The following is a 14,956-nucleotide window of genomic DNA, read 5'->3' as shown; positions in this document are numbered from 1 at the left end:
TATAGCCTCTAGTGGCCCCCACCTAATCATAAAAGCCTAAACATTCACATTCTTTCTCACACAGCGCCTAAGCTACGACCTTGGCTCCCTGTTTATCTGCTCCTGCTGAGATGGGGCAGTATGCTCTGTTCTCTTCTAACCAGACAAATAAGGCGATGACTTTCTGCAAACAGTATTTCTTATAACTCAGCAGTATAATGCATCATAAAACAATATCATTCATTCACAATAAATCAGCAGTCTAATGTAATGCAAATCAGTTTACCAAATGTAATAGTGATCACCTTCTTCTAATTCAGGAGCATAATGCAAACTAAAACTACATAATAATTCACAATCTTTAATTAGGGGTCTAACATGGCATAAAATAATATTATAATCCGACAATTCCCCCTGATGAGCTCTTTAGACTTAAAGAGCTCACTTACACCCTGCAATCCAGTGTTGCCGGGTTCATTTCTCCTTACTCCTGAGGCCCTTTGTCCCCCTGTTGGGTGAACCATATGTGAGATGACCTCTGTGTTTGCGCAGTTCAGATGCAAGAAAAACCTTTATTACAACAACAACAGTAGGTGCAGATAATACTCCCATCACTCCCCAGTTCTCCCACAGCTTTATTTTGGTGCTACCTTATACCCTTCAAACGTACTCAGACTAGAACCTCTGTCCGAGGAGCTTCTAACCTTTATTTTCTGGCTGTAGGCACCAGTGTCTTCCAGTCGGGTGATCCTCTGCTCTTGTTTCCTTCAACCTCAGGGGTTAGACAACCCTTCAGTCGTTGCACAGATCAGGGGATTATTCTGCCCCGATTTCAGACAATGATCTGTGTATTCTGGGGTCACCACTGTGTTCCCCAGAAAAAGGAACAGGAACGTGTCCCCCTTTCGCCCAAGAGCCTCTCGAACCTCGTTGGTCTGGTGTTCCTGGATTTCCGCCAACCCCTTCATGGTTATTGCTGTGTTTATGGGATCCATCCTTTTGAGGTGACTAACTGGAGCCCAAAATGCCATGACACTTGAACCCAGTTGATGTTTCCGCAGTCACCGTGTCTGTCTCTGCTGCGAAGGATCCTCGTATATCTGTGACCTCATCTGGTGTCTGTTCCTTTCTCTGTAAGAGACAGAAAACCAAAACATCTCTCTTCCTAGCTCTAACAATCTAATGTTGCTGTCTACTGATCTTTTGGTGGTTCAGAATTGGTTTAGAACATTCAGAATGTCCCAAGGACTTATCCTAATTTAGTGTATGTGTGTGTAAGCGTGTTTGCATTTAGCCCGCTGCACTGGCATCTGACAGGGTGGTGCTGCATATTCTTCCTTTAATGTCACTATTTTCAATCTGCTAATTAGAGTGCTTAAACATGAAGTAGACTACATCCACAACAAGTCAATGCAGCTGTAAATATGGCCAATTATCAATCTATTACCAATCAATAACAAACGACAGCTTTTATTTTATACATGCTTTTAGTCAACCACTCACCCAGAGGATCTTCAATCCCAGAAAATTCCTTCTCCTCATTTAATAAGTCTGTCCTCCTTCCATGCCCTGGTAACTGGTCCATCCAGAGCCATATCATCTTGGAATATACACACAACAAGCCAAACCACACCTTGGTCACACCAACCCTTTTCCGCCCTGAAGATGTCCAACGCCATCTTAGTCTGGACTGTCAAAGGTGACTTTAACGCTGACTGTTCCGACAATCCATTTATAACATTTCCTGGTCAGATTAGCCAATCTCTGCACACTGGAATAAACATAATCAACATGATCAACATTTTTCCTGCGTGTTTTCTCACCATCTTATTGACTCCAACGCTCCATCCTTATGTGGTTTGCTACATTATGTTTATCTAGAACTCCACTCTGTCTCTAAATGTTTGAAGAATTTTTCATGTTAGGGGTCAAATTTTAAGAATTTGACCATACGTGAAATTAATGATGTTATCACCCCCATCGGGGCTTACCTTTCCCACTTCTGATGATATTCCTCCCTATTCTTTGCAAGTACCCCCTTTTGGTGGCGAGAAACTGTCGGTGTGGTCAAGTGGGTGCTGTAAAAACAAAAGCTCAGGACAGAACAGTTATCAGTCACGTACTTCATACAAAATTAGCATATATTGAATTTCATATTGATCCTCTGAGTGTAATGGTACATTTTAATTTTAATTTATCAAAACGAAACATAATAATTTTTCTTTATTTTGCTCTTGTTCTTGTGCAGCACCGCATCTCAGCACATGCCCCTGTCGGTTCTATCCTACTTTTCTAAATTATTGACTATTTCAATGGAGAACCTAAATGACATGGACCAGTATTTGTCATTACATATCTCTATTTTGAATGTGACAAGTCTATCATTCCCCTGTTATCCATAGACATCAATAGAGTTTTTTTTTTACTTTTTCTATCAAAATTAATCGGCTTTTTACAGTGGCCTGCTATGGTTAATAATAACATGTTCAGTCAGGAGTGAAATCAAAGCTTCTCTCCACTTTAGCATTTAACATTCCCAACAATATAATGTGATACATTAATCAAAACACAGCTAATAAAACACAATTTTCTTGATGGAAACATCAGTAGCTCAAAATTAGCAACCAAAGGGTTAAGTCTGCAGTTCACACTCATGTGAAGCTACAGCCTCCCCCTTTAGTCTCTGTCATCCTTCTGTTCCTTCAAAAACAAAACAAAGCAAGACAAAACATCCACCCTTCTTTTACAGGCTGGGTGAATTGTTTGTGGACATTTACTAATCCTAAAGTCGGTATCGTTCTTGTCTCAGTATCAAGTCAGTTAAAACTTTTAGTCGTCAGTCCATCACAGTCCAGTCACATGCATACATTCACACACATTCATACCAGATATTGCTGATAATGGAGTCTCTCACGCAACCTATTCGAGCCTCCATCACCAGCAAGATGACGTCATCATTTTAAAGGAAAACAGTTCCTTGTTTTTTGGACTGGATTGACTCGCTGCAATCCTTTTAGCCTCAGGACTTCTAATGTGATCAATGTCCCATATAAGTGAATTTCTCCCAAGCCCATTATAATCATGGAGAAAAATACTTTGCAACGGTTTTCATTAAGAATGTTTTATAGCGCTTTAAAGTTCAATCTCTCAGGCCTGGATTAAAGAGCTGATTTATTAAATCAAGAACTCACAAAATACCAAAATATCACCACCGGTGGATCACTCCTTTCAGATGTTCTTATTTCAGTGCACTGTAACAAAAGCAAAAACAAACGTAACCAATAAAATACTCATATAATAACAAATACTGGGGCCCATTGGAAACATGTCCAAGCATAAAACCATCTTTCTCTCTCTTAGAGAGAGAAACAATCCAAACCTCACTGATAAAATCAACCTAGTGTTCAGCAAAACCCAAAATCAACCAAAACTTCACCAGAAAGTTTTACTCCGTCCCGGGACAATATTGTGTAGGAATACAGGTACCGTAACTTCTTTTTGCACTGACAAAAACGTGTTGGACTTATTTGATTCAATAGTGGACACTAGTTACACACAAATGTTTTGCTTTGATAGAAACTTAAACAACTGAGTTAAATCAACACAACCTTTTCATTTTCAGTTAACCTGTGCATTTTGGGTTCATAAAACACGGTTAAAACATGTTCAGATTGGAGTAAGTTGAGCTCCTGGAATATTTTAATCCTTCACAATTCTGTCATTTTATTTCAACACTATTCAATAACTTTTATCCAAATTCTACTTGGTCCCTTAAATACTACATGTTGTCTTCATATTGCCTACGGTTCAACAAAGTCTAGATTCTGGTTACCATAAAACTTGAATGGGTCTACAACAACTACCATCCTCCTATCTTTATCCTGATTGCAGGAGGGCTGGGAAATAACCCTGGAGTGATAGGTTACGAGGCGGGGTGTCCCTACATGAAATCAGTTACAAAGACTGCACCAAAACCCTCATTAAGATTGCTTTAGTCATTAGCTGATTGCTGCAGTTGCCCGTACTTGTTGTTGTGCCTCACTGATGCAGCCATAAACAGTATAAAACATGTCCAAAGCTTCCAGGTCAGAAAAAATAAGCCAAGATTTCTGATCCTATAGAAGTCTGTAAACAAACAGCTTTCTTGACCACGGCAGATATTTTTCTGCTGAGTTTACGGGCTCAGTCATCCATTTTAGGGTCATATTGCATAAAAAAGTCAATTCAGTAAGTCTCGATCATAGCATGTTTTATACTTGAGTATTATCTTTAGCATGCTCAACAGCTATCAATAAGTCGTTACCCAAAGACTAAGCGGCTTAACATTCAGACCCACCCCTCTTTGCTGTCCCTACTGAATGCTGATCTCCAGGCTTCAAGACAGGACTTCAGAAACCCATGGATGACGTCGCAGTAGCTACATTCATTTTTTATACTGTGTAAGGCTCCAACGTTTGCTTTGAAGGTGAAAATTCTAATTCGAGTTTGTGACACACTTGTCATTGTTTCTCTACTGCTTGACAAGTGCGCAATTGTCTGCAGAAAAATGTATGTCTTCCATACAAACTAGAGGTGACCACGGCAATCTGTTGGCAAACAGTGCAGTTTTTTAGGGCTGCATACCTCTTTGCAACCAGTTTGACATTAGCGACAGCAACCGCCAGCAACCTTCAGCAACCACTCCCCAACCAGTTTCAGAATAAACACTTTCCCCTAGTGACTGTGGTTACCAAGGGGTCACTGACCAGTATCTAGGCCTTGTATGATTGGGGCTCTAGAAATCGACTTCACAGCGACTGCCAGCAATCTGGCAGGTTTCTTTGGGACACCTACATGTGTCACTAATCACACTTTATATCATCGTGTTTAACAAAAGACTTTGCAGTTGTTAATTCCTATATTTTTGTTGCCCATTATGTCATATGTCCACTTCAGTTTTCATGGCTTCTGTGCTCTACAGGCAAAAAAACTAAGATTGATTGATTGATAATGTGGGCAGTTGCTTCAGCTAGGTTTTATGTTCATGTCGGCAGTGATCTTGCAATGAAGAAGCCCTCTTTTCCAAATGTCTTACTTTGGAAAGCAAAAAAGGCACTTTTATAAACCCAAATGTTCTCTTCATTTTTTCATCATTACAGCAGCCACTCCAGCACGGTCTCATCGGTACTGAAGGAGCGGATTTGTGATTCACACAAATGCACAAAAAGAAAAAAAATGCATCAGGTGAACAATGACCTTGCTGATCTTTGTTTTTTACTCTGAAATCGTGTTTTCCTCACAGCAAGCGGTGCATATCTATGGCAGTACATCCCGCTGAGCGGCCTTTGAATGTTTCCTCAGTACTGGTATTATAAAGCAAGAGAATCACACACACTGTCGTATTTTTACAAAACTCTTGTAACACTGATAGATAGTTTTGATTTTAAAGCATTTCTTAATCCTTTACAGCAGGAGTTCTCAAGATTTTTATGTGCAAAGTCATTTAGGGCCACAAAATGCACATTTTTAACTAGTGTTAGTTATGTTTCCACTCAGAGGTTGGGGGTTATATTTATAATGATTCTTCTTGAATTGGTTTACAAGTTTTTTAATCATTAGTGAAGTTGTTGTTGCATTCTTTGAGACCAGATGTATTTGCCAGTAACGAGAAGTCTGCTTTGATAGATAGAAAAAAAATCTGAGAACAAATCATTGTGTAATTTTGTGCTGCTGCTAAATAGCATGACCTAAACAGTTTGACAACCAAGGCAACCAAGGCCGATGACTTGAATCAATCTTATTCTACTGTGGAAAAGTCTTTATTCAAATTCCTCATATTTTGCAAGAAAAATGGGATATACATAGAAATACAGTACATAAGGCAACAACAGTTTGTACAGCTCTAATGAGACTGAAAGTCATATTTAATTATTCTTCTTTTAATTTCTTTAATGAGTCTTCAGGAACAGTTTTCCAGGTATATTTCAGAGCTCTTCTTTGGATGTTGGCTGCCTTATATTCTGCTCTCTGCTGTTTTTCTGCTGTTTTTTCTGTCCAGGTATACGTTTAGTTCAATGTCAGTGTGTTTGGGATCCCACCATGCTAAGAAATAAAGGTGTTGCCAATCAGATGCTTTGAATGGTGGATCAAAATCTGACTTTTTTTTTTCTTTCATTTTTTTTCCATTCATAATTTCATTAATTTTAAGAAGACCCTCAACACCACTGGCTGAAATAAAGCCCCAAATCATAATAGACAGTTGTAGACACTTTACTGTTGTACCATAGATTCAACTAAAGAAACTGAACAAATTGTGTGTTTTGCACAAAATGCCTGGATATGATTTATTCTATTTTTATTGCGTTGCCTTGTGTGTAGACACAACACCGGTTCATCTCTTAGGTTCGGTGCCTTTTTATGCTTGATTCAGTGTTAAGTGGATTTCTGTTTAGACTCTGCAGTGCTAAGTGGCTTTAAAAACAACTAAAAATGAGAGAAAGCAACCAATATCCAAAGAAAAACTTAGACTTAGAATGCCTTGAGGACTATTACTCGAGACTAATTTTAAAATTACAAAAAAATCTGTTTCTTTGGAAGGAAAAATATAAAGAAATAAGAGATGGTTTAAGACTTGTGTTTATTACTATAAAATAAAAGCAGGAAAAACAGGTAACTTCCTGCCTGAAGCCCCATGCTACTTTAAACTGAAATCCTACAATCATGGCATAATTATATACTATACTACATGTGATGTGATTGTCTTTTTATGCATCACAATCAGAGATGAAAGATGGAGAGTTTAGTGCCAAAGTAGAAAATGATAATGATCTCCACTGAGCATGTAATTTCTTTGTCATCTTGACTGGTTGTGTTGTGACTAGACTGAAAAGATGGTTTGATTGACAGGGTATCTAATTATAATCCCTGTAAAGTTTAAACCGTTTCACTCTGTTGCTTAGAAACAGCCATCTTTATGTGCCAAGAACTCCTTGTCAACCCCAACAACTGTATACAGAACCAAAGATAATTAAGCCTGGTAAAGGGAGGAGGGCTAAAACTTTAGGGACCAAAATTACAACTCTTAGGTTTACATATACAATTGCTGTGTGATATCTTTCTAACTAAATAGTAACAGTCAAAACCAATCATAGATTAGTGAAATCATAAATATTCTTGGAGGTTAGCTACAAAATGTTTACTAAGCAGTTATACATCTGTCCAGTGGGATACAGTGTGATGACAAGGGATCTGAAGTTTTCTTGTTCATGAAAGAATTTGCTCATTATAACTTGCCTACACACAAGCCCTATCTCCTCAGGGCAAAAATGCCATTCTGTATGTCCTTGCTTCATTTACTCCATCCCCTAAAAGCCTCTGTGTTTGTACAATAAGCTGGTGATTGTGTGGAAACTACTGGAAGAAGCAATAAAGCAGAAGTAGGGATGGTGTCATGTTTCGGCTGTGTGCAGGCAAGAGAAGGACCCAAACGCAAAACTCACCGAGACAAAAGTGAACTCAAAACACTGCTTTATTGCAGGCTTGGAAAGGAAACAAAGAACAAAACTAAACTGGGAAAACTACAAATAAATCATACGTGAAAACACATGGCGAATCACACAGCTATGAGGGAGACTACAACACTGACAAAGAGAAACACAGGGCTTAAATATACTGAAGGGATAAGGAGGGAATGAGACACAGAAGGAGAGCACAGCTGGGGAGTAATCAGGCTGGACAAGCTAGCCAACAACACAGAGTGATGTTAAAGCTGAGTGAATGCTGACCACAGCTCAGCAGCCAGACCCTGAACGTTAACAGGCAACAAACTGATGAGCAGTCAGGCCCTGGTTTCTACTTGTTAAGGTCTCTAAAGTAGAATCACTGTGGTGGTTGCTTTGAAGTGTCTTTGTGCCAGTTTTCACCTTTGCTTTGTGTTGTCAGCTGTTTTTGTACCTAAATACTAATAGAAAGCTTATATATGTGTGTTCTCATTATGATAGGGATTTGTGTTGGTGTGTGGGACTGCAGCCAATAGGTTTGTAATGTTAAATGGTAATTATCAGACAATGCATTTTAGGTCATTGTACAGAGAAACTGTAATTAAGTACTGTACTGCATTACTCTTAAGTGTCCTATGTAATATATGTAATACATTACTTCTTTGGAGTAATGACCCCAACAGTGATCACAATAACAAAAATGGAATACCTGAAAATGCCTAAAAAAAATTTGACCACACAGCATACAATTAATTTACATTGATTTAATGTTTTTGAAATTTGCTAAAGTTTTATAAAATCACATCCCTGTAAGTAGAATCCTCGTGAATCATCTCATACCCAGTCTTTGATCATCCAAAAAAAGAGTGATTTGTTAGAGCAGACACATGTGATTTAGTTCTGAGTGCTAACTTGCCCTGGAAAGTCTAGAAATTGTTAAAATTAATTATTTTGCCATCAGTGAATACCTCTCTTAGATACCTTATTCAAGGACTTGAAAGCACTCCTGAAAGCAATGTGTTGCAAATATCTACAGTCACAGTCTAAATGTATTCATAGGTAACTTTTGCTAAAGTTGCATTTCCAGAACTCTTAGTCCCGAGAGCTTACCTCAAGGAACATAAAGCTTCCCTCCATCCACTGTGTGTCTGCATTCCCTCTGTAGTAAAGACCTGTGAAGATGAGACAAATTAGTCCACTAACCTGGAGAAAGCCAAGGCTGTCCTCACACAGCACGATCAACTGACTACATCTTTCTTCTCTTCTGACATGAAGGACTGTGTCTCTGTTTGACAAGCTGGGCTACAGTACAGACACACAAACACACAGAGAGCAGAGAAGCTACAGTGAAAAGGATGAAGCATGCAATTCTGTGCTGTTCACAGAAGATCCAACAATGCATTAGCTTTCTGCAATGTTGTATCTTTGGAAAAACAGTCACAAAAAAAAAAGCTTTTAGCTTTCAAGTAGCAAAAAACTACTTGTCTTACTGACTTTCTTCTCTCGCTCTCTTCTTTGCTTTCTGAATTGGTCCAGGTTTGCAGACATGGTGAAATAGAAAGACAGAACAAATAATATAGTGGAGAATCATCTCATCCTGAGATGACCTGACAGAAATGCTGTGAGTACCGATCCAACCACAAAAAATTCCCAATTCCTTCCCCTTTTTGAACTACCCCCCATCTGCAAAAACAGGTACGTTGCAGGAGATAAAAAGGGTTTTCTGGAATTCAGTTTTGACTCTGCAGTGGAAATTTACTGACTCCTTCCAAAGATTCCTACTCCCTGAGGAACCTTGCTGCAGCTGAAACACGGCTTCCAATTATTTCCACATGCAGCACCTCACTGCTGGTGTTTTATTTTGTGTGATTATCACTGAGACGACGTGATTGCTTTGCAGCTGTAGCACCTCATGCAAACTGTAATCCACAGGGAGTGCGGAGAAATATATGTCTTCAATCTTCACTGATGTTCCTCCCATTTCAGTGCTTTGATCTAGAATATGGCTATAAGATAGCTCATGACAGCTCTTCTCCAAAGAGTTCAAGCTTTAGTGAAGCAGTTTAGCTTTATCCATGCAGAAGGGAGGGTTGCATACTTATAAAGGCTGTGCTTAACACACCACTCCATTATTAAAGGCGATCCTATATTGCAGCAGATATTTCTACAAAGGGATGGGAGAAAAATTGGTAGAAAACTTCTTGGTCACTGTACACTTGACATTTTGCCACCTGTCCATTAAGGTGACAGCCTTTTTGTTGTTGTAGGAGAATGGCTGCTGCTATTCAACCTTTCTTTTTTGAGGTAGTATCATTGTTACCAGTTTCTGTGGCTATTGGCAAATGGCTCCCACCTCCTGCCTCTCTGTGCAGGATTTCCTACCTGTAAAAGGGGCCTTACAAATGTTCTTCCTTTCTTTACTCTTTAAAGCCTCAGTTTGTGTGATGGTAGGGTGTCTTAGTACCTTTTCAAACAAAGGTTAGAGTTCTCCATTTCATCAAAGTTAAGGGAAAGGTCTTCAAATGCAGTTAATTCCTGGTTTCACAAACTAGTCTTTGAGCAAGAAACAGTCCACTCCAGTGCATTAAGTCTGTTCTCTGTGTTTCTGTTAATATCAAATGCAGGGGAGAATCTGCAGGTGGTTAACCCAACTGCCATGAGCTGTGTCAGGGCTATGGTGCTTGTATTTATCTGGCACATCTAGCCCTGCACATGCCCTGTAATATAACAGCAAGAAAGGGTTTCCTGAGTTTCTCCATTGACTCCTAACAGACTCTCATCACTCCCATTGCTGCTGTCAAAAAGAAGGCAGGGTGGGGGCTGTGGAGGGAAATCATGGCAGCTTCTTCCGCTGGCTTTCAGAAAGGCTTGACAGCAGCTCAGCCAAGTGAGGCTGCACCGTCTCTATCAACGCATCCTTAAGCTCAACCATCAAAGCTCAGCTGGGGGCCGCGGTCTGATGAGCTCATATGCAGTGTTTCCCACCTTTTAATCCTCTGATGTTGACCTGTTCCACATCATACATCTAGGCTGTCAGTTTCACAGCAGGAGATGCAGTTATCGGCCGTTACAAACCAAGCCTGAACACACAAATGTGGAAAGTGTGGAAACATTGAAGATTTGCCATGAAATGAAATTGCTTCACCTTCCATTTAAAACGTAAATGCCAAAAGCAAGACGGACTAAACTTAATGGGGCGAAGTGAAATTAAATGATTTAGATGTTGGTTAACATTTAGATGCTGTTTAGCTTTTATTTTGGTGTATTTCATGGCTGTTATATGATCCAGTTTGAAATCTTTCACACACATTCATTTATTCTCCTGAGGTAGATTTTTAATTTGAACTTCTGTGATCTCCTGAGTCCTTTTTTTTTTTTTTTACAACCACCATGACTTTGACATTTTTATCTTTTTCTAAAGTGTCTCAATAACTATAGAAGCAGTTGTTTCATATGCGTTCATGTCTGCTTCAGGTCACAGATTTCATTTATTCTGCACTCTGGCTTATGCAAGCACATGAACTGAGGAAATTGCCGTCAGCCTGGTCGCTCAGATCAACAAAGGTCAAAGTGATGGTCAACAGGCTGTTTTTGCCCTGTTTTCTATTATTGCATCAAAACTATTATTAGATTAATACTAACACTACCAAAAACCATCCTGCCTTCTTCATGTTAACATTTCTGAATATAACTGACACATGCAATACAGACGTGCGTGGGTGTGAGGGTGCACACAGGATGAAGCTCACACGTTTTCACTCTTTAAATTTAATGTGTGCGGCTGATCCATCACCCTTGAAATGTGAGAAAGCAGAAGGATGGAGTTTTTGTCTGCGGGTCTGATTTTAAAATGAAGCTTAAAATAAATGTATCCCCTTTCCTTTATGCCCACTGGATGTGTGTGATTTTTGGTTTCATATTTTTTGGTGTACAGTGGGGAGACAGGTGAGATACTTTCACACATATACAGTACTGTGCAGAAATCTTTCTTTATATTTTTGTTCTGAAGAGCCAGACTTTCCTGTAATTTTATAAAAGTGGTCTTGGGCAATAGTTTTTTAGACTTTTCAATGTCCAAAGAAGACAGAGAAAGTTCTTCTATTCACATCGGCTGCTTTTTCCACTTAATTTTCATTCTAGTCCTAGTCTAGCAGTTTAAATAATAGCTATCTACCACATATGTACAGCAGTATCTGAAAGCCATGTCCTTAAGAAACAGGGATAATCTAGCAAAGACCTGACATATGACCTGAGAGATGTGTCTGGCCCTTCAGTTAATCCATCTACTGTCTGCCAAAGCTTCTTGAACAAATGGTCTTAATAAAGAAGTCATTTTTAAGGGAAACAGGGCGAAAGGGCTGGACTCTAACTAGACTGAAAATCTGTGGCAACACGTCTTATGTAGTTATGAATCTAAAGTTGAAATATTTGTTTCGAGTTGTTTTGCACTGTGGTGAGTTTCTACAGCCGTCTGTAAAACTCAGTGGAGGCTCTCTCGTGGTTTGGAGCTGCATTTCCACCAGTGGTGTTAAAGTTGATGGAAATACGAACACAGAAAAGCATCATCAGATTTTGATCTACGAAAGCTTTGATTGGGAAACAACTTCATTGTTCAGCATGACAAGACAAGCCTGTCAAGATAGAAAAACACACAGTGGCACACTACTACTCGTGGACTGACCTCCCCAGAGCTCAAAAATCAACATTATGAAAGCAATGTGAGATCATCTTGACAGTGAAGTCAATAAAAAGCAGCCAAGAGCCAAAGAAAAGCTTTGAATGTCCTTCAAGATGCAACCTTCAAGAAATAGTGATGGATTTAACATCCTGGGAAGTTTTTCCACGTCTGATTTTTCTCTGTTTTTGGTCATATATGAGAATATTTTTTTATTTTTTTATTTATTCATGCAAATTCACATGAATAAACTTAACTGTAGGCCGAAAAAAAGATTTAGAAAGCAGCTAGAGATAGGCAATGACTTGCTGTTCAGCTGATATCCATCGATTTCTTTATTACTAACTATAATAGACTGAATCATTTTTTCTCCTCATGCCGGGCGTGGGAAATACACTCCATTGTGTGTTTTGGTTTTTGTGCCTTGGCCACACAGCATGAATGAGTGCACGCTAACCCTTAAGATGATGATATCAGTTATTAGTGATTTTATAGAAGAACGATTGGACTATTTTACTCTAAATGGGTAAAATCATAATTTATAAAATGAACATTATGTCGTTTTGAAGAAGACTTGAAAAAGCAATTTTGCTCATAAACTCAAGAGAAAAAATGCTTACCGAGGCAATAAATCAAGTAAGAAACTGGGTAATTTTCTTCCCCTAGCACAGACGTCTGTACAGTCCAATATAGTCTCTTTTTGGAGCCAGTCAAGCTGGCACTACTAACCATAATAAGGGATGCAAGTTTGAGGCAATTTTACATTGGATTCTATTTTCAGACCTTCACCTTCACTTCTCTTATGCAGTCTTTGCATGTTACATTAGCATTCAGCTCAAAGTACAGTTGTCCTCTGAGGATGATCCTTGCAATGCATCTTTACTGCTCAGACTGAAAACTGCAAAGATTTCTGGCTTTGCTTACAGTCAATTAAAAAAAAACTATGCATATACAGTCACAATTCTCTTGGAGCTCATTTTAATTGAATTTTGTAAAGATTTGCTTTTATTATTTCTACAGCAGTTTAATTGTTAATAAAGGAACCAAGTTTCTCAGCATCATACACTGAGCAACGGAAAAGAAGAGCAACTGAACTAAAGCTGCATGCTTTTTTCGTTTTCAGATATTCTAGCAGTTCTTTTCTTGACCTAAGGGGTACAAACATGCAGGCAAATGTCCAAGATCTGTGGAAATTTTCCTGAAAGAGACACTGAAGCCGCTCTTCTAAATTAGCCTCATGGTTCCAGCTGCTTTTTATAGCCCAGCTGCCTCAACAAGACATGTAATTTCAATAAAATGCCCATTGAGATAATTACACAGACATCCCTATGACTCCTTCAGTTTGTTCTGCATTATGTTGCACCACCCAGTGTTTAAAAAGCATTGACGAAGGGTGATTTTCTCAATAGGAACTTTGTTCTGTGTTGTAAAGAGCAGTGATGTGAACAGATAACACAATCTTACTATAGTGAAACCATAGTAAGATGGTTCTCTTTAATGTTTTTTTGACCTACCTTACAAAATGATTGCATAACTGGTATGGTATAGTCCGGTACATAACAATTAGCATAATGTGTGTGGTTTAGCATAAGTTGAAACATTGATAATGAAATGAGTTCATGACTTTAACCCTTAAATACCATTTTGTGTCAAATTTGACCTATTTTGACATTCAATGGCAGTAAAATAAAAATACGCTAAATTCTTTTTGGGTATTATTTGATAACTTGACAAAAGGTGACACAAAATACAAAACAAAAAACAAAAAACAAAATCTGAGTTTTTAAAAAATACTATATTGTTGTACAGGTGCTACAATTTTTGGAGTTCAAGGTGAACTCCAAAAAAAGTGATCTAGACAATGTAATGTGAACTGTCTGTGGCCCGACCATGTTTACCCAGGTTACTCTAGAGCAGGGCTGTCGAATTCCAGGCCTCGAGGGCCGGTGTCCTGCAGGTTTTAGATATCACCCTGGGTTAACACACCTGAATCACATCATTAGTTCATTACCAGGCCTCTGGAGAACTTCAAGACATGTTGAGGAGGTAATTTAGCAATTTGTATCAGCTGTGTTGGATCAAGGACACATCTAAAAGCTGCAGGACACCGGCCATCGAGGCCTGGAGTTCGACACCTGTGCTATAGAGACACAGACCTATAGAGGTCTTTAAAGGACCATGGGGGAATCTCCAAAGAGTGAAGTAATGATAAGGCATGGATGCATGCTTAATTTGTGGCTAGTTAAAAGTATTCACAGTGGTCAGTAAGATTAGAAAAGCTTTACATAAATGCAAGTACATGACACTTGCAACATTTCCAATCATTGCTATGAGTGCACAGATTAGATTGATTGGTAGTTATGATCATTTTTATGATGAAGCAGTGTTGTCCTAATTTAAACTATTATTAAACTATGGTTTAATAATCCATTTATTCATGTCAGCTTTGCTAATTATCAATTCTAAGTAGTTCTGTATTTCATAGTTTGGCTTTCTTGGCCTGGACCATATTGTGAGGGCATGAAATGTCAACAGTATGTATGGGTTAAGATATATTTCATGTTATAAACAATTTTCCAAGAAGTTATGTAAATGAAAATCCAGAACAACTTGACCGATAATGAGTTCCTCACATATTTAACCTCATCAGACAAACTTTAATAATAACAGGAACAATTAACATACTATTCAAGCTGTAATGAGGGACAGTGACTCAAACCTTCTTTCTCAAATTATTATCCTCCATGTATTATTCCTGGCATTATCATTCCAGAAATGTTCTCCTAATCTGGACAATTACAACTTAGGAACTTCAATTTAGGTG

The 14,956-nt window shown here is 38.6% G+C and overlaps 1 long non-coding RNA gene across 1 annotated transcript; it reads right to left on the bottom strand.

The window, feature by feature from the left end:
- Positions 1-899: 899 nt before the first annotated feature.
- Positions 900-13,815, bottom strand: LOC146496293 (uncharacterized). Its single transcript, XR_014871257.1, has 2 exons — positions 1,815-13,815; positions 900-1,743 (listed from the first exon to the last, which is right to left on the bottom strand). It is a non-coding gene; the product is annotated as an uncharacterized LOC146496293 (long non-coding RNA).
- Between the last annotated feature and the right edge of the window lie 1,141 nt (positions 13,816-14,956).

Source organism: Neolamprologus multifasciatus, chromosome 19 (genome assembly GCF_963576455.1).
Source record: "Neolamprologus multifasciatus chromosome 19, fNeoMul1.2, whole genome shotgun sequence".
NCBI classification, from domain to species: Eukaryota; Metazoa; Chordata; class Actinopteri; order Cichliformes; family Cichlidae; genus Neolamprologus; species Neolamprologus multifasciatus.
The sequence above is the reverse complement of the archived record's forward strand: the minus strand, read 5'-3'. Positions and strand labels throughout refer to the sequence as shown.